Source organism: Ochotona princeps, chromosome X (assembly GCF_030435755.1).
Source record: "Ochotona princeps isolate mOchPri1 chromosome X, mOchPri1.hap1, whole genome shotgun sequence".
In the NCBI taxonomy this organism is placed as follows: domain Eukaryota; kingdom Metazoa; phylum Chordata; class Mammalia; order Lagomorpha; family Ochotonidae; genus Ochotona; species Ochotona princeps.
In genome coordinates, this window is record NC_080865.1 from 26,345,463 (window position 1) to 26,370,852 (window position 25,390).

Genomic DNA, 25,390 nt, shown 5'->3' on the forward strand with positions numbered 1-25,390 from the left:
ATATGTGTGTATCTGTGTGTGTATTCTCATTTTAACAAGGCTCTCCAATATTTTTCCCAGTGGACTTGCATTGAAAGACTAAATTTTTATAAAAATATATAGAAGTATGACTACAAAAATCTTTCATCATTCCCATTTCCCTGTGTTGTTTACTAATACATGATACTTAGTTTTTATTATCTTGTGAAACTTTTAATATTAGAATCCTAAATTATATCTCCAGGAACCTCAGAAAGACACTGCTTTCTATATTTGTATTTTACATGGCCATTAAACACAAATTATCACTACATTTCTCACATTCAATGTCACTCGTGTTTTATTCCATCATTATTCCAAACTAAGGAAATTCCTTCAAATAATAATCATATACCAGTCTACAATAGTTATATAGATCCCGGGATCCTTTATATGCCACACATCCTATCATTCTCTTGGTTCTTTGCTCAAGTATTCAACTGGTTTCAATCTTTCTTAAACTTCTAAAGCTTAATAAAGTAGAAAAGCATTTCATGAACTTACTGAATCCCTTCAAGATAATCAATATTAGGAATGTATTCAACTGTCCGTAAATAACTTTGCAGACAATAATTATAAAACAGAATGTCAGCTTCTGATTCATCAATGCAAATTGTGTGTTAAGGAGGAAAAAGATCGTCTAAGACAGAAGAAAAACACCTGAGATCCTGGAGATAAAATATACTTGTGCTTTGACACATACTCATTAGTTAGGCTTAGTTGCAGAGAGTGCTTATTTGGGTCATTACAAAAAATTGGTACATTCTGTCCGCTGTTTGCTTAACTGCTTCACAGATGACAAGCGATCACTCAGACTATCAATACAGTAGTTTATTAGAATCTTTAGAACAAGAGCAATTCTTCCAAATTAGTAGAGCAATAATGTTATTTTTCACGAAGTATAGCTGAATTTAAGCCTACGTGACAGATGTAAGTGTGTGTGTACCCTGAAAGAATAAGCTAAATGTTGCTAAATAAACAAAATAAATGAGAAAGCCATGGCCATAAAGAGAATTAAGGAAATGCACATATCTATTGTCAAGCAACTCTAAATGTACGCATCATTAATTCTGATTGATCATACCTTTCCATGTACTAAAAACAGATATCAGCTTTCATTTCTAACACAGTTCATAAAAACCACATTGTGCATTATAATGTATTTTCTTTAGACCATTCTATAAAAAATTAAAATCCTTCTTACAAAATTAGTCACCTTATGTATCATAGGAAAATGCAAAATTAGTATAAAAGCACACAATTTTTATGAAAAATGACCAAAGGATTGATCTTACCGTGTCACAGTAGAAATGCTTCTTTTAAAATTTACTTGAAAGCTAGGATTGAAATTTTAGTTTAGTTCAAAAAAAATGTTGCTTCAAGAAACATTTACTGATTTTTTACTATAGGTCTCATTTACTTTTAGTACAATACATATAGACAAATAGTGTCACAATTCATCCTCAAACAATACTATGCAACTGACATCTTAATACCTAGCAACTTTTATAGATTTTATTTTTAATTTTCTCATAGATGTGGAAATTTAAATTCAGAATTTTGCAAGGAAAACACAGCTTAGTTAAAAGTGAATCAAATCAAGTTTAAAATGCAAATCTTTTTTTCTTTCCATAGTGCTTTCGTAACTTTCATTAGTCACAATTTGAGCTGTTCCCCCCCCCAAGATGATTTATCAGTGTATACCTCTATTTTAGTTCTAACAATATAACTGATTGTCCTCCCCTCTTCCCTAAATGTCTGTTTCACACTGTTCTTTACCATCATGCATTAACAAATGACACAGACAATACTTGTGAGGCTACTACACTGTACTCAGCACTGCGTGAGACAATAGGCTAAAGTATGTCTTGGTTCCACAGTTTATGGAACCTCAGAAGGAGGAATAAGAAGAGCAGAGACAATCACTTAACAATCGTGCACAAGCTAACTTCTGATTAATAGCATCAATCATCTTCTGTGTATCAAACAGCATCTTTAGTATTTTATGACTAAAACCACTTCTAAATAAAACATCCTTACAGAAGAAGCAATATTCTTGACTTACCAATGAGGTAATTGGAGTCTGAATCCATTTCCTGCTGCTAATAACAGAATATCTGACACTGGATTATTTTTAAAACAAAAGAAAAATGTTGATGTAGCTCACAGTTCTGAAGACTGGAAGTCCATGACCATGACCTTGGTGACAGCCTGGTGATGTTTCACCTCATGACAAAAAGCAAAAGAGCACATGCCTATAAAAGAGACAAAGCACAATGGCAGAGGGCTGCTTTAGGGTCATTCACCCTCATGACAAGCAACCCACCCCTGGAAGAACTAATCCACTCTCAGAATTTACTCACTTCCTGTGATAAAAGTATTCAAACCTTTAATCATCCTAATCACCTCTTAAATTGTCTCCTAACATTACTACCATGGCAATCCAATTTCAAGATGAGTTTTGGAGCAGATAAGTCATGTTCACACTGTGTCACATTGTTTAGTGGGTTAAATAACTTTCCCAAGAAAATAGTCTATAAGGGACAGAACTCATATTTAATATTTTCCCCTTTCACAAAATACCATATTAAGGGAAATGCCTTTTTTTCCAGTTAGAAAATGCATCAACCCCTCACTGATACACCAAAATATAATTCCTTCCTTCCAACATGGATATTGAAAGACTTACTGTAGATAAAGTTGAAGATTCAACTTTTCCTGTTTTAATAGTAGATTTATAAATATAATACATAGGTATATATATATATATATACACACATTTATAACACTAAGTAACATATCATTTCTATTTCTAAAACCATATTTTGGAAAGTAATTTTCACTGTAACATTATCGAAATGATGTTTCTTTGAAAGGCAGAGGGACAAAAAGAGAAACCCCCATGTGCTAGTTCACTCCTCATATGGCCCAAACTACAGGTTTAGAAGTCAAATCTAAGAACCAGGATATCCATCCTGGTCTCTAAGTTGTGTTCCCTGGGCTCAAGTGCCTGGATCATCCGCTGCTGCCTTCCTTGGTACATCAGCAGGAAGCCAAACTGGAAGTGGAGTCTCAGAGATGTAAACTATTGCCATATTCATTCCATATGTAATGTTGCTACTGTAATTTTATCATAGCCTCTTAAAAACCAATTCCTATAATCCTGGAACAGTTGTTTACTTTATAGTCATCCTGTGTTTTTTGATACATAGAAAAATACTGTTTGACTTAGTGTCCATTAAAATATTTATTTACAATTTATGGCACCTTCATTTACTAAATTATGGATCCAGGAAGCTTGAAAGAACAGATGATGAGGCACAATGAAAGAGTGATGGCCTCAGAACACAGTGATAGAAAAATTGTATCCCTCAATACTGACAAAATAGAATTAACTAATATAAATTAACCAATCATTGAACTAGAAGCCTAAGAACGAAAAGAAAAATGTAGGAAGTAAATATTAAAAGGAATATTTTAGAGTTGCTATTGTAGTATAGCACTTACTACCTATGTCAGAAGCTGATGTAAGCACCGGTTTAAATTCTAGACACTCCAGTTCCAAATCGGCTCTCTGATAATGTATGTGGGAAAACAACAGAGTACTTGGGCACTTACCATGCATATGGGAGACTAAGATGGAGGTCCTTGCTATTGACTTAAGCTTGGCCAAGCCCTGATCATTGTGGCCATTTGGGAAGTGAATCAGTAGGTGAAAGATACCTGTATCTTTAATTCTGCCTTCCAAATGAATTAAATCCTCTTGCATCTCTAATTTTCAGTGGCTATACTCGCATAATGCTCATTGTTAATATGCCTGAGAAGTTGTTTTGCTCATCTTCTTAGGGAATGGCTTGTTTCAACATACAGGTTGGTTTCAAATCCAATTATTTTTGCTGTGAATTTTGCATTTCTGCACTTTCTGTTCATTTGTGTCCTTTTCAACAATTCCTTGTGATTCATTAATAGATCACTCACATGAGACATTAGAAAAAAATTATGTAAAAATAATGAGGTTGAAGAGAAGTCAATAGAACAGAAATTATTTCTTTCAAGTCTGCAAAAACAGATCAACCACTAGCTAACAGAAAGCATAAGGCAGACAAAGAGAAATAGCTAATAAAAGGCTACTTTTTAAAAAAAAAAGTTGCAATTATTTCTCCCATTTGTTACTCTCTATTTTCTTTGCTTTGTGCCTTGAGAGAACATACTTGTGAAAGTAGCAACTTTCCTTGTCCCCTGGTTTCTATTTGAGTTTGGTCAAATGGAAGATGAGGAAAACATGAATAATCTTCTGCCCTGAAAACTCTCCCACTGGACTGTATTGGATTGGCTAAAATCCTCTCCAAAAACCACAGCTCTTGCAAAGTAGTCCTCACTATAAGTCTTCTCCTCTGGGTTGTAGTAACCACTCCTTTCATCTCTTGTCTGTGTTAGTAATGACTCCCACAATTTAAAATCTAAGATGCTATATTATTCTTTGGTTTTTATAAACCTTGTTCATGTATTTATATGCTTTTATTACACTCTGCTCAAAGTGCTCAGATTAAATATGTTATCTGCTTCCTGCCAGGATTCTGACTAAAAGCTCCGAATGCCTTTATGCAAAAGTATTCCTTCTTCAAAAATTGCCAGGAGGGTAAGCTATGTCACCACTTGCGGCATCTGCATTACATATCAGAGTGTATAGTAAATAAAGCAATAGGCCAAAATGTTAAAAAAGAAATACACCATGAGAAAAAAATCAGAAAAATTCAAATTAAGACATTACACATATCAATTAGCCCAATTTACTTGAAGTAAATGGCATAAGAAACAAAATATCAAGAGGATTGTTTTAAGTTAAAAGAGAATAACAGCTAATAGCCAAGTATTATACATCAATTGTGTGGATTGATCCTAATTCAAAAAACATCAGCTATAAAATTATTTACAAGGAAACAAATAGGAAAAATTTGAATATAAATTAACTGACTATCAGGAATAATTTTTGTAAGTAATCACATGTAAGATGACATATTCATTTTTGGATGAAGAAAGTATATTATATCTAATCTATGGAATACTACTCAGCCATTAAGAAGAATTAAATTCTACCATTTGGAAAAAAAGTGCTCCCAACTGGAAACCTTTATGCTCAGTCCCAAAATGACAAATACCATATATTCCCTATATTAAAATACTTTAATTTGATGCTATTCTCTCCTTTGTGTATCATATTTTCAGTTCCTTTAAATGTCAACACTTTCCAGAAATGTGCTTAACACATTTGCATCTATATCCTATACATGTTTCAATCAGTGACACTTGAAAATTTGACTTTTTTCTCTCATCTGTCCATAAAACGTAACAATTGAAACCCACTTGTTTAGGTCATAGCAAAATATGCTATTCAAACTGACTCAGATAAATCTAAAGAAATTCTTATTTAGATAAACATTCCTAGGATATGCAAAGTACTTACTAAGCCAGTATTTACAATTTTTTATTTGAAAAAAGATTGTGAAAGGCTTCTGTCACTGTGTTCTCTAATCTCATCCAAATGTCCATTTGACATATGAATTTTATACATACAGCAGAGTATATAATCCAAGATTACAAACAAGGAAGTTCTGTCATATGCTACAACATGGAAGGATATTTAAGATATACTAATGAAATAAACCAGCTAAAAAAAGACAACTACTGTGTCATTTCATTTACATGGAATATGTAGAGTATTAAAACTCATAGAAAGTTAATGTATAATGATAGTGAACAGAGAACAGGGGAGAGGGAAAAACAACTGCTTTTCACAGGTATCAAGTTTGGAAAATGAATAAGTTCGTGAGGTCTGTTCCACAACAACATGAAAACACTTAACACTACTAAACTTCACATCTACAAATGAGTAAGATGGTACATTTTATGTTTTAGTGTAATTTTTAAAGAAAGAAAGCACAAGCAGTCACACATGTGCTTTATCATAGTTACATTGATTAACAACTTGAAACTAGCATGGAGGCATAGCACACTAATGTTCCACCTGCAGCACTAACATCCCTATGGGCACTGGTTCAAGACCTGGCTGCCCCTCTTTCAATCCAGCTTCATGCTAATGGCCTGGAAAGCCACCAAAGGATGGCCTAAGCCCTGTGGCCCTTACACCAATATGGGTAATCTGGAAGAACTTCCTGGCTGCAGGTTCCGACCAGCTACTCTGACCACGGTAGCCATTTGAGGAGTGAGCCAGTGTATGGAAGGTCTCTCTTCTCCATCTTTCTCTTTAAAAAAATATGTTAAATATTGTTCACATAGTTGAAAGGGATGCATGCCCATGTGGGCGTCTGATTAGAGTGGGGAGGATCAGATATGCAGGAAGGTGAGTGGGACACTTTTCAGTCTTTTTTTTTTTCCTCCTGTGTTGGCAGGGGAGGACAAGGAGAGGGCTGCTCTTGCTGTGAAACTACATCAGCACCAGAGGATGGAGGACAGTCCTTTGAAGATGTCCTAGAGACACTGATGTGTAAAAAAGTGTGATGAGGGTGTTGTTGAAGTGCTTTTGATAGTCCTGAGACATTGTTGGTTTTGTTGCTCCAGGGAAGAGAAAATATTTCCAAGGTCCACTTTAGCATATCTTCAGACCCAGGAAACCTCTTTCTAACTGTAACTTTCAGGTAAAAAGAAATAAATCTTTGATTAAAAAAAAAACCTAATGATTTGTCTGGATAGACTTTATTGTGCATCTAACCTGGATCTGACCTTTGGCTATGCAGCATTCAATTATGGTGGCTTTTAGATTATATGAAAATTCTGTACCTCTGCTACTATCTCTAACTTGAAGACATGTCTGAGCCAGATTGAAAGACAGACTCCCTCAGTTTTAAACACTGCCATTTACTTTTTATAACTTCATCAAATTTACTTAACCTCTCTAAACCTGTTTTGTAACTTTAGTAAAACGTGGGTAACATGATATTTTCTTTGCAAGCAATGTGATAATGTATTAAATAGTACCTCACAGTGTGTCAGACACATAGTATCAAACTAAAATTTACTGACTGCCCAATATGTGCTTGGCACTGTTTCAGAGACAAAGCAGTGACTTCTGTTATGTAACTGGCTTTATCAGGGAATATATATCCTGAAACATTTTAATGTAATACAGACCAAGAACTGCACTTAGGTGTACAGATAAGAGTTTTTTGTTCTATGAACATACTCACAGCCAACATCTAAATTAAGAACAAAAATCACTAGTATCCCCCAAGAATCCTATCACCTCACCATTTATTTTTTAAAAAGAGCTTGTTGTGATTTACATGTTATGATTCAGTAAAGCAATATTTATAACTAAATACCCAATGACCTGATATCTATACATTATTTATATATTGGCCTTAAGTAAGATAAAACATGCCATATTTGTCTTTCTGGGTATGGCTTATTTCAATCTAGCAAATGCTGAATAATGTACCAATTATGCATATACCAATGAGGTATCATATCACTCCAGTTATAATGTTTTTTGTAAAAGCAAAAAAAAAAAAAAAAAGCTGGAAAGAGCTTAGAGCAAATGGTACCCTAATACACTATTAATGGGAATGCAATTTATACAGCCATTATAAAAAACAGTACTGAGGTTCCTTAGAAAACTAAAAATAGATACACCATATGGTACAAACTATGCACTTCTGGAAATAAATGCAAAGGACATGAACTTTACATATGAAAGAGATACCCAACTCATGTTTACAACAACTCAATTCACAATAGCTAAGACATGAAGTCAAACCAAATGCTTACCAACAGACGATCATATAAGTAATTAATATGTCTTTAGAAGAAATATGCTATGTTCTTGAGGTACTCAGTGTCATGAATTTGTCTGAAAACTTTTTTATTCTTGATTTCATATTGTTAAACTCTTACTCCCAGTTTCCCTGAATCCTGCATATTTACCGCTCACATGAAAGGGAAACAAAAAGCAAGCCATGACAGCACTAATTAATAGGACATAACCCACCGGCATGATATTCACGATTTCAATAGGTCTCCACTCCTTCTGCCTCAACATACTTTTAGGAGTGTAAGCTGTAATTATAATTTCTGTAAAACTCAGTTCCACATAAGCAAGAAAATAACATAACAGGTATTTTGAATGCAGTTTGTTGCCAATGTGGATGCACTGTTTATTATTAGGAATGCTAAAATATCCTACTGAGCCTTTCTTTTTCTTAGTATGCTGCTCTCTGCTGCAGAAACAGCATCAGCGCCATCTTCTGGAATGACTGGAACAATCACTAATTATGATGTCCTGGAAGGTTAATGAAAGATCTGAGTTGTGAATCAATCCTCACAGAAAAATTAAACCTGGGACCAGTTTCTGACACCAACCAGCAAGTACATAAGAGCAGAACATAAATCCCTCTTCCAACAGAAGAAAATTGTGTGGATAGCTCATTCCAGCACAGGATCGTTTTCGCGTGCAGTATACACATGCAAATGATAGATGACCAGAGAGAACCCATATTTCAAAATTTAACTGGAAATAAAAGAATTATGGTATATTTTGCTTTGGAAAAGTGGGATGAAAGAAATGCCTTTATTTGTATCTATCTAACTAAATAAAAGGAGATTTCTGGCATTCCATAGAAGTTATAAATAAAACAAAATGGAAGAAGTGGGTTCACCTCCTCCACCCCACCCCACCCCCAAAATGCTACAGCAACCAGAGAGTCAGTGAATACAGCAGAGGTTCTTCTGGGCTAGGCTATTGCAAGGTACCATTATAAGAAGCACTGAAACATTACATGGGAAATTAAGGCTATGAAGAACTTCACAGGGCATGGCACAATGGCTCATTAGCTAATATTCCCCTTGCGATTGTAGGGATCCCATATGGGCGCCAGTTTGTGCTCTACTTTCCATCCAGCTCCATGCTTAGGGCCTGGGAAAGTAGTGTGGGAGGCCCAAAGTCTTTGGACCCTGCACCCACATAGGAAACCTGGAGGAGGCCCCAGGCTCCTGACTCTGGATTGGCTCAGCTCCAGCCATTATGTCCACTTGGGAAGTGAACCAATGGACAGATCTTTTTCTCTGTCTCTCCTTCTCTCTGTAATGATAGGCCTTTCAAATAAAAATAAATAAATCTTAAAGAAAAAGAACAGAACCACTCCTGAAACAGGTTTTGCTACATGTAGCTTAATGGAATAGTGGGCTTGGGGATTGTGCAAGGACCCTCCTGGGCTGGAAGGAGAGGGAATCCTAATATAGGCACCGACATGAAGAAACTGGACATTGATTTGACCTTATGACAAAGACAGCATTGAGAGGTGGAACTGACTTAGGTGCATGAGCTGTTTTAGTGCAGAACATTTTCCTTGGCTGTTTGCAGAAGTGAAAAGTGAGAATCTGAAGCTTCATCGCCACTTTGAAGATAGACATGACAAGGAATGCAGATCATCTCCAGAACTCAGAAGCGGCCCCTGTTGCCAGCCAGCAAAGGAAGGGCAACTTCAATTTCATAAGTGGAAAGAACTGAATTCTACCTACAGTAACGGCAAAAGATACTTCAAAGTAGAATCTTTCTAAAATGGAATTCAGTATATATGACACCCTCATTCCAGCCTGTGATATCCTGTGCTGAGCATCCAGCCATGGCAATGTATTTAACATAGAAAAAATGGATGCATAAGATAGTCTTAAAATTGATTTTTTTAAAAAGATTTCTTTATTTTTATTGGAAAGGCAGATCTACAGAGAAAAGAAACACAAAGATCTTCCATCTGCTGGTTCACTTTCCAAGTGGCTGCAATGGCTGGAGTTGAGCAGAACTGAAACCAGGAATCAGGAGCTTGTTCTGGATCTCCCACACAGGTTCAGGGTCCTAGGGCTTTGGGTCATCCTCCACCACTTTCCCAGGCCATAGCATGGAGCTCGATGGGAAATGGAGCTGCCAATATACGAACCAGTGCCCATATGGGATCCTGGCACTTGCAAGAAGAGGATTTAGCTACTGAGCTATCACACCAGGCCCTTAAAATAGATTTCTCAGTTTTTGCTGAAGGATTATACAATCTGCTTTTTCTCTCATAATGTTTAATCTCACTTTTAAATAGTTATTTTGGGACACATGAAAAGATTAATGTTTTGTCAAGCACTGAATTATCAGCTTTTTCAGTGGGTCTCTATCATTATTTCACACTCAGACATTTTCACAGTTAAAAAAAAAACAAGCAATGAAGAGAATATTGAGTTGGTATTGCACAAACATGGATTAATCATTCAAATGACCATTTTGTCACAAAGATCGCTATCTCATAACCATATTGGCAGTGCCTGAATATTTCCCTGATCTGGAAATTGTGTTTTGGGAGGAAAACAAGAAAGAACAAACTTAGGAAGTGGTAGATTATGTTCCTGGGAGGCAGGAAGCAAAAACAATTTTGCAAAACTTGTTTTAAATTAAATATCAAACTTGTTTTAAACTAAGTATCATCCCTCCGTGACCTTTTCGAAGTGAGGTTCTCACTCTCAAGACTTTAATCTTCAGTGTTCCCAGATTTAAGTGAAACAAATGACATCTCTTTAAATCTGAATTTCAGGTAAATAATAAAAACTATTTAGTATTCCATAAACCAAACAGTTAGTGAACCCAGTTTATACCAGTCAATGCCAAGACAAATCCAATACTGCATGAGACATGCTTGCACTGTTAAAAAATATAGTTCATTTGTAATTCACATTGAACCAAGAATACTATGTTTTATTAAGGTCTTGTCTTTCTTCATATGCAGGCATTTTCACTTAAAATTGCTCTAAGTTTCAGATCCTTGTGTCTTCCAAGATATTTACTGAATAATCCAAATCTTCATTATTGCTATAGCTGGGCATTGTAATCTTGCAATATAACCTCAGGAGGAGTTGAATTATATTCCTTAATTCCTTGGCTTTGGGTTCAGTCATATTCGTTGCTTTGACCAACAAGAGCAGGGCAGACACAATAATGCCATTCTCAAGTGTGAGCAATAAAAACTTACATTTCGATTGCCCACTTGCACCTCTGCATCACCTTGAGTCTCAGGAACAGGACTGACGGGCACATGACGCCACCCTAGTTGAGCCCAAAGTAGATGAGTTTCTCGGCCACTAGATTCATGAATGACATAAATGTGCAGTTTGTCAGGAAGATTTTGTGGCTGTGTGTTACACAGCACTGTGATTACCACAGGTTCCTCACATTTCCCTTGACCACAATGCTGGCCAGTTTAAGAGGCTTTTTGTGGTTCCTTTGTGGAAGGAAAGAAAATGAGTCTGCCCATGAAGAATAAATTCTTTTACCTCTTTGGCTCCCTCGTGTGCTTCAGGAGAATCGCAATGAAAGAACCTAGGAGAGAAAGGAATCCTAGTGTACCTTACTCTAATGCTCTGTGAGTTAGTGTCTTGTCAGGCCCCTATTTTGCTTTGAACTGCCATGCTAAGCTTTACTGAGAATCACAGTGCTGCCAAGAAGGATTTGATAAAGCTCCTGTGGCGTTATCTTTCCTTGAGTTCGACTTCTTTTTTTTTTTCCCACTTCACCTGGTGTCTATCTGAAATCAAGCACTTCTTATTTTCTTATATCCGTTGCAAGATTAGAGTGAAATAACTTTATTAAAGGCCAATGAACTGTAGTTCAATTCTCTCACACTCAGCCATATTTGGCCGAATATATGAAAATGCTACCAGACATAAACTCATCCACAGTTTGATTTCTTTTCTGGCACACTTTGCACACTAAGAGTGTGTGTAGTTGAACATTTATTTTCAATATGATTAATTCCCTAGCAAATATCCAGTAAACCTCTATGCCACACAGCCTTTCAACTACACATCAAGGAAACAGCCTGTGCTTGTTCATTTGGCTTCTGTGACAGAGAACAGATAACTGTGGATCTCACTTGATGGTTCAAAGACTGATAATGGAATATTGATCCATGTATTTCCGGTATGTCATCTCTGCGAGTTCATTTGGATACCATTGCCAAAACTATCCTGAAAGGCGGTTTGTGCAGCATTCTAGCACTTGTACATCTCTATTAACTATCTCTGCTATTTTCTGCAGAGCAATGCTTGCAGCATATATGCAAGAACATAAAATGCCTGCTGGTTTATAGTACTGAATTAAATCCAATGTAGTGTTATATTGCATAAATATTACAGAACCTCAGTGTCCCTGACATTGGGAAATCATGCATGGTACAGAGTCACATTAAAATTGCTTAGCTGAAACAAGTTAGTCTGTCTTTCACCAAGTTAACAACAGTTTACTGAGACTATACTGTCTTAAAGAATCATCTTATATTTTTCCCAGGAAGCAAAGATAAGCTATCTTCTAGGGCATATTCCTGAGAATAACTTCAGGTGGTACATATGATAGACTTTTGAAACATAAAGTAATGTTACAGAAATGCTTTGCTTCTCAAGGTATGGTCTGCAGGGCAGCACTATCACTGTTACCTGGAAGTCGTCACCACTGCAGAACCTCAGGCTCATCCCACAACTACAAATTAAGAATCTGCACCTCCAGATAATTCTTAAGAATGGTAAAGTTCAAGAAGCACAGATCAGAACTTGTTGCCACTATGCTATTTCTGTAGGTAACTGGCCACTTGAGATAAGCCACATAATTTACCAGGTCTAAATTTTCTAGCTAAATGAGTCTATGTTCCAATACCTATGTTTTAAAGTTATGAGTACTGAATAGATCACTTATTTCAAATTAATAAAGAGCTTGTAAAATGTTCATTGTTGCCACTTTTCAGTGAGTGTGTCCTTATTTTGTCATTACTGGTGGAACGCTCAGAATGAATCAAGTCGGTCTGCCACTATGGCATCCCATAGGGAGAGTGGCTTCTGGCTACTTCACTGCCTATCTGGCCCTCTGCTTATAGTCTGGGAAAGAAGCTGAGGATGGCTTAAGTCTTTGGGCCTTTGGATCCATGTGGGAGACCCAGAAGACACCACTGGCTCCTGGCATTGGATTGGCTCAGCTCTGGTCAATGCAGCCATTTGGGGAGTGAACCAGGGGACAGAAGATATTTCTTTCTCTCCTTCTCTTACTATAACTCTGCCTTTCAAATAAATAAACAGATAATCTAAAAAAATCTTACTGATGATTAACATTGATTAAGTGTATACCCAGTGCCTTACAAAGTGATTTCAAGGGGAAGGAATTTATTAGCCCCATTTTACAGGAGACCGCAATGAAACACAGATTTGAATAGCCAATTTTCTCCAAATTGCATTTCTTCACGCCTGCTCCAAACTATTGCATATATTCTATAGATACGTCCACCTATGCTCAATGTATCTTTGCTTTCTGTTATGAGTCACCTGACGGTCTCATGAAAAACAATTTTAAAAAAACTAAATCAGAAAGAAGTCCCTGTCCAGGAAATACTGATACAATATGGCTGGCATTAGGCTTAGAAATGGGTATGTAAAAAAAAATTAATACTGAGAGGCTATTTTTTGTTAACAGGGATGTCTGAAAAATACCATTCAAAATTAAATCACCCTTTCTCAAAACTAGCTCTTTGGTTCCAAGCTTACAGAAAGTAAGCATTCTCAATAACAGTACCTCTTTCTCTTTCTCTCTCTCTCTCTCTCTCTCTCTCTCTGAAACTGGTTCATACAATACAAAGTCAAGATCTCTCTTGGCTTATTGCAGAACTCTATTTCTTTTTTTATTTTTTTGATGATTTTACATAGATGATTAGGGTGATAAGTGTCAAGATCTACAGGAAGGTGGGCGAGATCACCATGTCCACATTCTCTTTTTTTCATTGCTGTATCTGGGGGGAAAGGGGATAAAGAAAGAAGCCACACCCAGCCTCCCAAATGCCTCTTATACCGTGTATCTAGTGACCTGACATAATTCCACAGTCCCCAATGTGGGGTATGCTCTGAGTGTCCTGTGCAAGAGGTTTTTTTTTTTTTTGCTACAGGTAAGCTTTATTGTAAATGTAAAGAAACGCTGGGAAGAAACGTGTTGTTACAGAGTGTAACTAGGCATGAGTGTAACTCAGGAACGGATTCTTCACACTGAAGTACAGGATGCTGACAGAACAGTCTACTGTCGGCCAGCGGCAGTTCCCAGAAGCAGGCTACTGGAAAGCCAGGGACCCGTCACCAACCCTTCCCGCACGGACTTCACCGCAACACACGGGGCAAGTGTTCCATGCAACACTCCAGGGATCACTTTCTCATATAGAAACCATCTGTACCAGCCGAGAAGTTGTAAAAACATATACAAATTATGGAAAGGACTTGAGTCAAGGCCACCTACATTCTGCCTTACAAAGTGCATGTGTAGACACCAGCCGACTGTAGACCACAACATTCCCAGATCCACAGCAAACCGCAAGTTCACGCACGTCAGCCTACCAACTAGAAAACACACCGAAACACTAGCATTCCGCAGTCTTTGAGTACACACGGAGTGGAACACGCCGGCGCCGTGGCACAGCTGTCCTGGCCCCTGTCGGCTGCGGGGCCAGCGTGGCACGTTGCACCTCAGAAGGACAGTTCTGAATTACTGCTGATCTCACTACTCCAAGCATGATGAAATCTCTGCAGAATCTCCTGGTTGACATAGTCCACCTTAAAGCCTCTGTTTGCCCAGATATTCACTATCAACACATGGCTGGGGTAGTTGACCAATTTATTCTGTCCTCTGTCTTCTGTTGTGGTACCAGGTGTTCTCTGCAGACTCCAATGTACTGCCATGTCCTACATGTGCATCTGGATATGCTGTGCACTGCTCTGTCTAAGCCACTGAGGAGGCTCAACTGTGACACATGCACTCCACAAGCAGACCATGGAACCTCCAATTCTCTCCAAGGTTTGGGTTCTGAGTCCAGCAATTCAGTTGGGGGGATCCCCAAGTAAACTTCATCTGAGGTGATCCCAGATCTGATTCTTGTGTGTCCCTGCCAATACAGGGTCTGGCACAGTCTGTCGCCCCAATCACCTTATGCATATGCTTGGTGGTTGCAATTCCTGGGTCAGTTCTGGCCCCAGTCCTGTCTTCTACACAAACCAATGGGTTTTGCAACCCAGCCTGATCCTGCCCAACACACACTCAGTCTTCACACACACCAGTGGCAGTTGTAGCCTATCACAGCAACCTGCAATAACTCCCACCAGACCCAACCCTTGCCCTAGTTCTCGTGCTTGCCAGTATGTGCAGCAGACTAGTCCAGTCTGTCACACATCCCATTTAGCTCTCATACATGTCAATGGGCATTGAAGCCTAATTCAACCCAACCAACCTCACTATTCAGCCCACATACACGCCAGCGGGTGTCACTGTCTAGCAATGCCTGCCCCAGTCCTGGTTCTCAGGCTCACCAGTTGAAGTGGCAACCCAAGAGGGATGTGCCTACTGTTTCCCAAATGGGCCCACTCCCACTCCCAGATCTTGGACTCTCCAGGTGGTTCTGCAACTTATCTTGACAAAATTTGCCACCCCTGCCTCGTGCCAGTATCTGCCAGCTGATGCTGCAGGAAAGCCCAACCAACGCATACCCACTCTGACTTACGCATGCATCAGAAGGCATAATCAACCCAGCCAGGCATTTCCCTAATCCAGCTCACATGAGGCCAACAGATGTTGTAGCCCTGCCTGGCCTGGGCTACCCCATCCCAATTCATGCTCTCCAGTGGAAGTGGTAGTCCAGAGGGGAGCCTCTCACAGCCCCCCTACTGGTTTCGTCCCCTCCCCCCCAGGTCTCATGTGTGCTGTGGCCCAGTCCGGCATGGCCTGCCTCACCTTGGCATTTGCCAGTGGGTGCTGTAACCTGGCCCGGCCCAGCAGCCCCAATTCCAGCTCAAGCTGGTGGGGGCTATATCCTAGCCTAGCCCAGCCAACTCCCAGTCCTGGTCCTCATGTGAGCTGGGTTGTGTTGCGACCTAACCTGGCCCAACTCACACTTCATTCTGGTGCTAGGATTCATCAATGTGTGATAGGAATTGATCCAGCCTGGTTCACCCCCAGCCTGTGCCAAAAGCATGCCAGTTGGTACCATTCCTTGGCCTGGTTTGGACTGCTCCCTATCATGGTTCTTGCACTCACCTGCAGGGACTGTGTCTTAACAGGGGAGTTCTTCTCCTTGTTTTCTTGGTGACATAGGTCATGATGAAACTAGCATCATCTGCCTTTTACACAGACCTAAGCCATCTAAACGTATCCTTCTTCTCTCACACACAAACTTGTAGGGGCTGTGCCAATTCTAGTAACAATTCTCTCCTGCTTCCTTTGTCATTGTATCTGCTTAGTCTTGGAATAAAGCCCAAATCAAGTTGCATATACAGTTTTATTCCCAGCATGCTTCTTTGGTGCTCAGATCCCCAGATTTTGTTTGTACTTGAGCAAATAGCAATCTCTTTCCACAAATTTAGCACTTTCTCCATATGAAGCTACATTATTCAAGTTTTTTTGAGCTCCCGAGATTTAGACAGGAAATACCAGGCTATTTCACAAAGATTAATGGCTTTCCCAATGACAAGCTTTTAGGGTGCATAGAAAATTCTTGCATTCTGGTTTCCACTCGAATATCCACAATTCTACCCATTTTTGTGTGGTTTGTCTATGAAGATCATTCTTTGAATCCCTGGACCCTGCTATTCTGACTATTCAGATACATCACCTATCTGTACCAGATCCATCTCACTGCCAGGGCCTTGGAACTTGTTATGTGAGACTCCTGTTCTGCACAAAGCATCAGGAAATTCTGTGAGAGATTCTCAACCCCACTATCTTTATGGCACAGCCTTATCTCCTGCTTTCCAACATGTCACCAGGAAAGCGTGTAAATTGACATGAACTATGAGTGCTCCTTGTGTTTTAATTCTGCAGAGGTAGCTAGAATTGCAGCAGAAAAATTAGTATCAGTACCTCCCAATACCCTTTCCCTGGAAATCTCCAAACAAAGCTTGTTGCCATGATTCTGCCTACCCCAGCCTCATTTTCAGCATCTATCTAACCTTGAGAGGAGTGAAGATTTATTCTAGTACTTTGTACTCTTTTAAAATATTTTTTTTCACCCTGGTATTTTCTGTCTCTCTAGAACTCAAGCTTTTGAATACAAGAAACCAGAAACTAATTTGTGCTTTCTGCTATAAGAAAGGAGTAATCATTCAGTCTAACTGTCCAAACACAAAGTGTAAAGATTGGAATAAATATAAAATAAAGAATCATAGACTGACACTTCAAAAATGCATTTGGCTACACAAACACTTCTGAAATATTTTGGCACTATCAGTCACTGTGAAAGAAGATAAAATGATTTGACATGGGACACAAACTTTACAAGATCAGTCAGAATAAGGTAGCAGTATCCACAACTACAAACCAACACTACCCAAGACATTGAGTATTTAATTGTACCATCTTAAAGGATGATTCTCTCTTTTGGCCCCTTTCCATAATGGTTCTGACAAAGAATAACTTCTAATTTGATCCAAATTTGAGAGCTATACTCTGTGTGGAAACAGAAGGAGCCACTAGGGTACGGTTAATTTCCTGCCTGACTTGTCAAATTAACCAGCAAAAATGATGAGAAGATACTATGTGTTGGATATTACACTGATCTTTACATGATTATCTTCTTTTATCCATTTGTACAATGTTATATTTTGGAGGCAGGGAAGGAGGCAAGCAGGGAGCCCACATTTGCTAAATCACTCACTAATAGCCTGCAGAAACTAGAGCTAGGCCAAGACAAAGCTATTAGTCTAGAACTTAACCTAACTCTGCCATATGGGTGGCCAATACCTAACTACTTTAGCCATCACCTGCTGCCTCCCAGGGTGCACACTCAGAAGCTACAAACAGGATCAGAGCTGTGACCCATACTGAGGCATTCCAACTTGAGATTCAGGCATCCCATCTGGCATATTAACTGTTCTGCCAAACACCAATTCCTCCCCACATGGTTGAATTTTGATTATCTTTGTTTTCATGTGAAACTGCTTTCTAGTTGGTAAAAATGGTAGGTATCAAATTCAAATTCTTCTGAAATTCAAAATTAAATTCATGGATAATGTGTTTTGTTCCAAGTAAGGGATAGCTGGATTCCACAACTAGACTGAAGCTCAATTTAGTGGGTACCAGATTTTACTCTTTGCTCCTGTAAGAGTAATACCTGTATGCATCAACCAGGGGTTTTTTTTTTAGGTTTGTTTCATCATTTCATAGTATCAGCTAAGATTTTTCTTTTACTGAGGACTATTTGTATTCTAAAATCTATCACTACTACATCACAGTTAACTACATATGAAGTTCAGGCTTATGAGATTCAGGGGAGAGGAAGGAGGGCCATAATCCAGTTCCAAGCTTTTTGTCTCTGAATATGAGCATTGCTTTTGATAAAATGCCTCTTATGGGGACTAAATGACTAGCTCTTTTGTAGTAAACAAAGAATCACAACTTACAGTTAATTGGATAAGTCTAAGCTAATGCTTAAGAATCATCTACCCCAGCCCATGGGACCCACGGTGTTTGGTAAAGGCAAAGCTTCACCCTGCACACATCATGAGCTGTTTTCATTGCTCTGTTTTCTTACATTTCAACTCTACTGCTGAGCAGAAAAAAATCTGCATAAGAACACTTCATTTCCCCAACCAAAATGAATTTATAATTATAAACTAACTAGTTGATTTATGTTGTACTTAAAATGCTTTAAGAACTTGTGTTGCCCTAAAACAAGCCCTTTAATTTTGGTAAGAACTGGTTTGGATTTAATCATCCAGCTTCTATTTACTCACCAACCTTCTTCCCATTGTCTCTCAACTTCTGATGACCTTCCCACTAAAGAGATGTAACTGTAGCATATTTAATTACTCAATCCTCATTTCAATGAAATTTTGGGGCAATTTAAGCAACATAGACATCCAGATAGAACAACATCTTATAGCTTAATAGGACCCAAGGAGTTAACCTTTATATTACTTATGTACTTAGACATTTCCGGCAAGAAGATAATACATTTTTTTCTGCTTGTTGGCTTTTAAACTCTTTAGTTTATAAAATGTATTAGCAATTCTTTTGAAAAGTCATTTTCCATTTTTCTTCTTCTCATTGTATATTTAAACTGCATACAACATTACAGCTAATTGAAGACACAGAGATATTAAATTTTGAACAACACAATATTTTCATGTTATCAACAAGGGACTAGATATCCAAGGAAATCAAATTATTATTTACCAAGGTAAGAGCAAATCATACCCCTTGCTTTTCTTCTTTCCTTCCATTCAAATAACTACTCATAATTTTTTAAATTTTTTTTTACATTATACATTTTTGCCAGTATAGGGCTTCCTCCCCCTGCCATCCCATTCTCTTCACCCCATTATCCCCTGTGCTTTGCAGTAAAATAGTCTATCAGGTGTAGTCTTGACTCCAATTTTCTGCTCTTTACGTGGATCATGACAGTGTTGGTACAGGCAATGGTGGAAAGTCTGATATTTTGTTGTCTAGGTATATACAGAAGTTTCATTGGGAGGCTGCTTTTATTCAGTAGTAGAGATGCATTCTGTTAATATGTCAAACTCCCAAATGACATATTTCATATATTTAATCAATACATGCAATTGTCAGTTTAATGGGATTTAAACTTTCCAATGGAGTATGTAAAAAATATCTATCGACTTGAACTAGTAACACAGTCTCACTGAGACAAACACATTGCAAAGTTGTTCATTAATGCAGACTTTAAAAAAATCCTACATGCAAGATGATGCTGTAAAATGTACCATTCACTAGCTTACCTGCAACTCCATATAGCCTGATAAACTACTACTTCTGGTTCTAAAAAGGAAGTGTCAAAATTAGTCCCTTGCCTCAGTCAATACCTATTTTCTCAGTTCTATAGCAATTTCATAAAAATGTGGGGTATTCGTATAGTTTATAGGTTACACTGCAGAACATGAAAAATAGTATTTTTTCCAAAAGTATAGCTCTTCAGAGGCTAACAATTGAAGGGCACTGTGTGTACAGATGGCTGCTGAAAGAGCTTGAACTATAGTTGGGTGGAAGTGCAATGCCCTGTCCAGAAGTTGAAAAACTGGCAGCTATTTTAACCACTATGTGATACAGAAGTAGTCTAGCTCCAACTACAGATCATTTAAAACTATGAACCGTTTACTTCAATAATACCAGCGAAGCTCATTACCCCTCCAAAAGTCCCAGCTATTCCATTTTCTACACGTAATATTTCATAGGAGAATTGCACAACTTTAAGAAATGAAAGTACTTATTTTCCTTTAAAAACTATTAAATATGACAGTGTATTCGGTAGAGGGTAGGGGAGAGGATTTTCAGAGGGGATAAGGGAAATCCCAGAGCCTATGGAATTGTACTATACTATTAAAAATAAACAAAAGAAAAAAAACCTATAGCACCTCCACTGCATTAAACTTATTTATTAACTATTTAAGTATTGATATATACATTAACTATTTAAGTATTGATATATACAAGACCTTGTTCTTAGCATAAGAGAACAATTTATAGTGTTTCAAATCAATAAATTTTTATTGTGAAGTCAGATATACGGAGAGGAGGACAGACAGAGAGGAAGATCTTCCGTCCGATGGTTCACTTCCAAAGTGGCTGCAACAGCCGGAGCTATGCCAGTCCAAAGCCAGGAGCCTGAAACTTCTTCCAGGCCTTCCACTTGGGTGCAGGGTCCCAAGGCTTTGGGCTGTCCTCGATTGCTTTCCTAGGCCACAGGCAGGGAGCTGGGCAGGAAGTGGAGTAGCCAGGACACAACCTGCGCTCATATGGAATGTTAGCATCACAGGCAGCAGGCAGCTTAACCCTACTTACTATGTCATAGTACTTGCCCCGCCCCCTTTTTACTGCTTCAGTGTCACCACTGTTCTCTACTTTCAGGTATGGCATCAGGCAGTATTCCCACTCCAGATCGGCCACATGGACATGGTAAACCAAAAAGAGTTCTTATCATTTTCAGAAACATTCATATTATTTATTGTAGAAAGGAATGTAACTGATTTTCATGGAGAACTTAAACGACAACAGTTTTAACTCCATAGATATGCCAGAAATTCTGCTTATTATACCTCATGTTAGTGGTAAGAAACCTGTTCTTGTTTTCTCACACATTTTCCCTCTTCTAGATGCCATCAGCACAGATAAGCTGTTGATTTCAAAGTGAACATTACTTTATGTATAGATTGTGGAATAAAGATTCTGATTTATGATAAGTTCCCAATGTTCAGACACATTCTGTAAATTATTGCTATTTGGGAGTCTTTAGTTTTATCAGTATGCCTAGCCAAGTAGAACTTTGACCTTTCTTTTTTAAAAAAAAAGAGAGAAAAAATGTTCCAGTTATCTGTACATTCTTTATAAGTGTTTTTGACAAATAAATATGCTGTGTACATATAAAAGGACAATAAACAATTAACTTCTAGATTTAGCAGAATTAACATCTTTGTAGGTTTTTTTGTTTAACAAGATACAGTGTAAATGGCAGTGAAATGTGAGAATGATAGGGGGAAATGATTCTAGTTATTAGGTACATATAAACAGTAGGAAGGCAATACTTCCCAAAATGAAATCTTAAACTCTACTATGATATAGAGCAGTAAAATGTAAGAGAAGACAGAGTTTGAGGGAATTATGGACAAAGACACATCTCCTTATATATCATTTGAAGCTAGGAAGAAAAATTTCTAAGATTATATAATGTTATAGCTATAGCACATACTCTATTTCAGGAAAGATGAATTGATTTGTATCATAGCCATCCAAAACTAAAGTTTTGTGAGAGTGTCATATATTTCACTAGGCCTGTGCTACTGAATGAATATTTCTGTGTCCAAAAACTGTGTATGTTGGACCTCCAATCTCCAAAGAAATGATATTTGGAAAGTAAATTGGTTATGAAGACAGAACTCTCATGATGGTATTATTATCCTTGCTGGAAGATCCATGACAGAGCATAGCTCTGTCTCTCCACTATGTGAGTGTATATAAAACAAGAAGGGCCGTCACCAGGAATTGAAATGACTAGCACCTTAATTTTGGACTTCCCAGCCTTTGGAATCATGAGGGATAAACTTGTGTTATTGAATCCATCCAGACTGGCATTTTTTGTCACAGTAGCTTGAAAAAATGAGACATTGTCTATGATTTGTTTTCCATTAGAAACAGATATTATAAATTTCTTCTAGTTCCTGCAATAGACACTGACACTGAGTCCAGCGGAAATTGCTGCTGTTCTATACCAGTTTGCAGTCTCTGGGAGAGGATCACTTGATCAAATCTTCCCTTGGTCCTTATGATTGTATTCCTTTTGAAGTCATCTTTCTCCCAACATATATTTTGCTTTATAAAAATATATACAGTGGGGCCCAGCATGGTTGCCTAGCGGCTAATGTCCTTGCCTTAAACACGCCGGAATCCCATGTGGGCACCGGTTCTAATTCTGGCAGCTCCACTTTCCATCCAGTTCCCTGCTTGTGGCCTGGGAAAGCAGTCGAGGACGGCCCAAAGCCTTTAGACCCTGCACCCATGTGGGAGACCTTGAAGAAGCTCCTGGCTCTTGGCTTCGGATCAGCACAGCTCTGACCGTTGCGGTCACTTGGGGAGTGAATCATTGGATGGAAGATCTTCCTCTCTGTCTCTCCTTCTCTCTGTATATCTGCCTTTCCAATAAAGATAAATAAACCTTAAAAATATATGTATACAGTGAACAAATTTCATATATTTCATATATTTCACTGAAATTTCACAAATTTCATAGTTACTAGCATAGTGACACTTCACACTCTCCCCTCCATCCTGCCCATATTCCCCACCCATCCTTCTCCTTACATTTTTGATTATAACGACATACTTTAATTTCACTTTACAATCACAATGGATGCAATTGGAAACCATGCTGTTATTCTTATGTAAAGGCCCTCCTTTGCCTTCCTCTGAGAGTTGACATTTCCTATTCACTTTCTCTGAGTGATCTGATATTCTAACCTGGTCTTACCAACTACTTATATAATAATACCTAGATCTTGTCACTAAGTTGAACACATGTGCTCTAAGACCCCGGCTTTCACGGCTAGGGAAGACCATATAATTATCTCAAAAATTTCTGAGACATAAGAGGGGATGTAAAGAGAATAGTATTACTCTTTTCTTGGAAAATAGTCATAAACAAAATTATGTCTTGCTTAGCATCCTAAACTGTCCTGGACAATTCTGTAGACACAGTCATTCTAAGTATATCTAACATCTGTTTGACACTTCCAGAATTTTCTTTCCTTCCTTTCCAAGTCTACTCCTGCTGCATTCATTGTCTCAGTGCCATCATTCTCACCCTGTCAACCACGGCATAAATATGGTCAGCATCCACAAGTTCTCATAACCCTTTACCTTCTCTGTAAGTCACCAAGTTCCAGCGAAATGTTTTCTGAAATAAGAACTTCTAAAACTTTCAAGTGTTTCCATGTCCCTTGCTGGTGGTTCTTGCTTTAGTTGATTCTCTCAGTTGACCACTTGAGTTAGGAAAGAGCCTACTGAAAGGTTTATGGGCATTGTGTCCTGATCTCCTCAGATCTTGTCTTAATATTGCTGCAGGTTGAATGTGTGTGTGTGTGTGTGTGTGTGTGTACTCAGGTGTGTAACTTCTTTGTTTAAAATACTCTAGAATTCTTTCAAATTTCTTTCAGTATAAAATACAAACTCCTTAGTAGGTTGTTAAAACAGCTCATGACTTGGCTGCCTTTAAAATCATTTCTCAGCTTCCTTTATCATCATTCCTCATCAGACCATATATTAGGCCTGTTTGTCTCTAGACAACTTGGGATTCCTTCTCTTCAATCATTCTCCAATTTATTATCACTCTGAAAAGTTTTCATTGGATTCTCATTCTTAAGATTGTTCCTAAATTTCTCTTGAGCAGTTGAATAATCATCATTATCATCATCATCATCATCATCATCATCATCTTTTGGATAAATTTTGATTAGCTTCCCTCTAAACTATTTAGTTTCTCTATTTATTTTACCTTTTAAAAATTATACAGTGAAATGCCTAAAGGTTAAATTGAACTGTTAGATAAGTTTTGACAAATGTATGCACCCAAACTATCCAGTGTCCTAATCAGGATACAAAACATCACATCACGCTTAAAAGTTCCTTTTGCGTACTTCAAAGTCACCTAGCACAACTCCTAGAAAATCACTTTAAAAAAACCACCACATATTAATTTTGTCTCTTCATGATGTTATATAACATACTGATTTTCATTAAGCAGTAAATCAGTATTCATGTTTATGAAGGATATTACTTGATTTTAGTGTACACACAGTTCATTTTAATGTCTAACCAATATTCTTACTTTAAAAAGACATGGCATTATTTTATTATAGTGATCTCAGTTGATTTAAATATCCAGTCTTCACGAAGAAAGCTTTTCTAAGTGTTTGAAACTGTGCTTTCCATGAGAAGCATAGATTATGGTCACTTTGAATAGGCTGTCCTGAGGTTTTTAGGAAATAGTTAAAGCCTCTATTACTGGAATTCAAAAAGTGTCTTCTTTTTCTCTTGTAAGAATGAAGGCAAGAATGGGTGTCTGCCTCATTCAACAAAATTCTGCTTAATAAGGCATACTTGTAATGTTGGAAAATATGCCAACTATGAACCAGAATGTGTGTAACTTGAGCAAGAGTCCTAATGAGCTCTGCAGGGGCAATTGCACTTTAGAATTCCAAATAAGGAGAAGCTAATTGTCAGCCAAATTTATAGTCAAAGGGGGAATATGTGTGACTACAGTAATGTCAAGTTTGGAAACTATATTGCATATTAGAATGAAAATATAGCATCTTCCCACACAATGTTAAGGCTACTTTCATAATGGGCTGTGGCTTGGAAATGGTGGCTGCATAGTGGGGAGAAGGTCTTTGTGAAATTGCAATGCAAAAGGATCAAAATGGTGAGAAAAATTTATTGATTTGGGCCTGGCGCAATAGTGTAGTGGTTAAAGTCCTCGCCTTGAGCACGCCAGGATACCATATGGGCTCTGGTTCTGATCCCAGCAGCCCCACTTCCTGCCCAGCTCCCTGCTTGTAGCCTGGGAAAGCAGTCAAAGACAGCCCAAAGCCTTGGGACCCTGCACCCAAGTGGGAGGCCTGGAAGAAGTTTCAGGCTCCTGGCTTTGGACTGGCATAGCTCCGGCTGTTGCAGCCACTTTGGAAGTGAACCATCGGACGGAAGATCTTCCTCTCTGTCTGTCCTCCTCTCCGTATATCTGACTTCACAATAAAAATCAATAAATCTTAAGAAAAAAGAAATTGCAGATGTCTACTGGCAGATCCAAGA

The 25,390-nt window shown here is 38.1% G+C and overlaps 1 long non-coding RNA gene across 1 annotated transcript in view; it reads right to left on the reverse strand.

The window, feature by feature from the left end:
* Positions 1-2,032: 2,032 nt before the first annotated feature.
* LOC131478601 (uncharacterized) overlaps positions 2,033-25,390 on the reverse strand; it is a 240,890-nt gene continuing 217,532 nt past the window's right edge. Inside the window, exon 3 of the long non-coding RNA XR_009244572.1 lies at positions 2,033-2,273. This is a non-coding gene — a long non-coding RNA (uncharacterized LOC131478601). The remainder of the gene's footprint in view (positions 2,274-25,390) is intronic.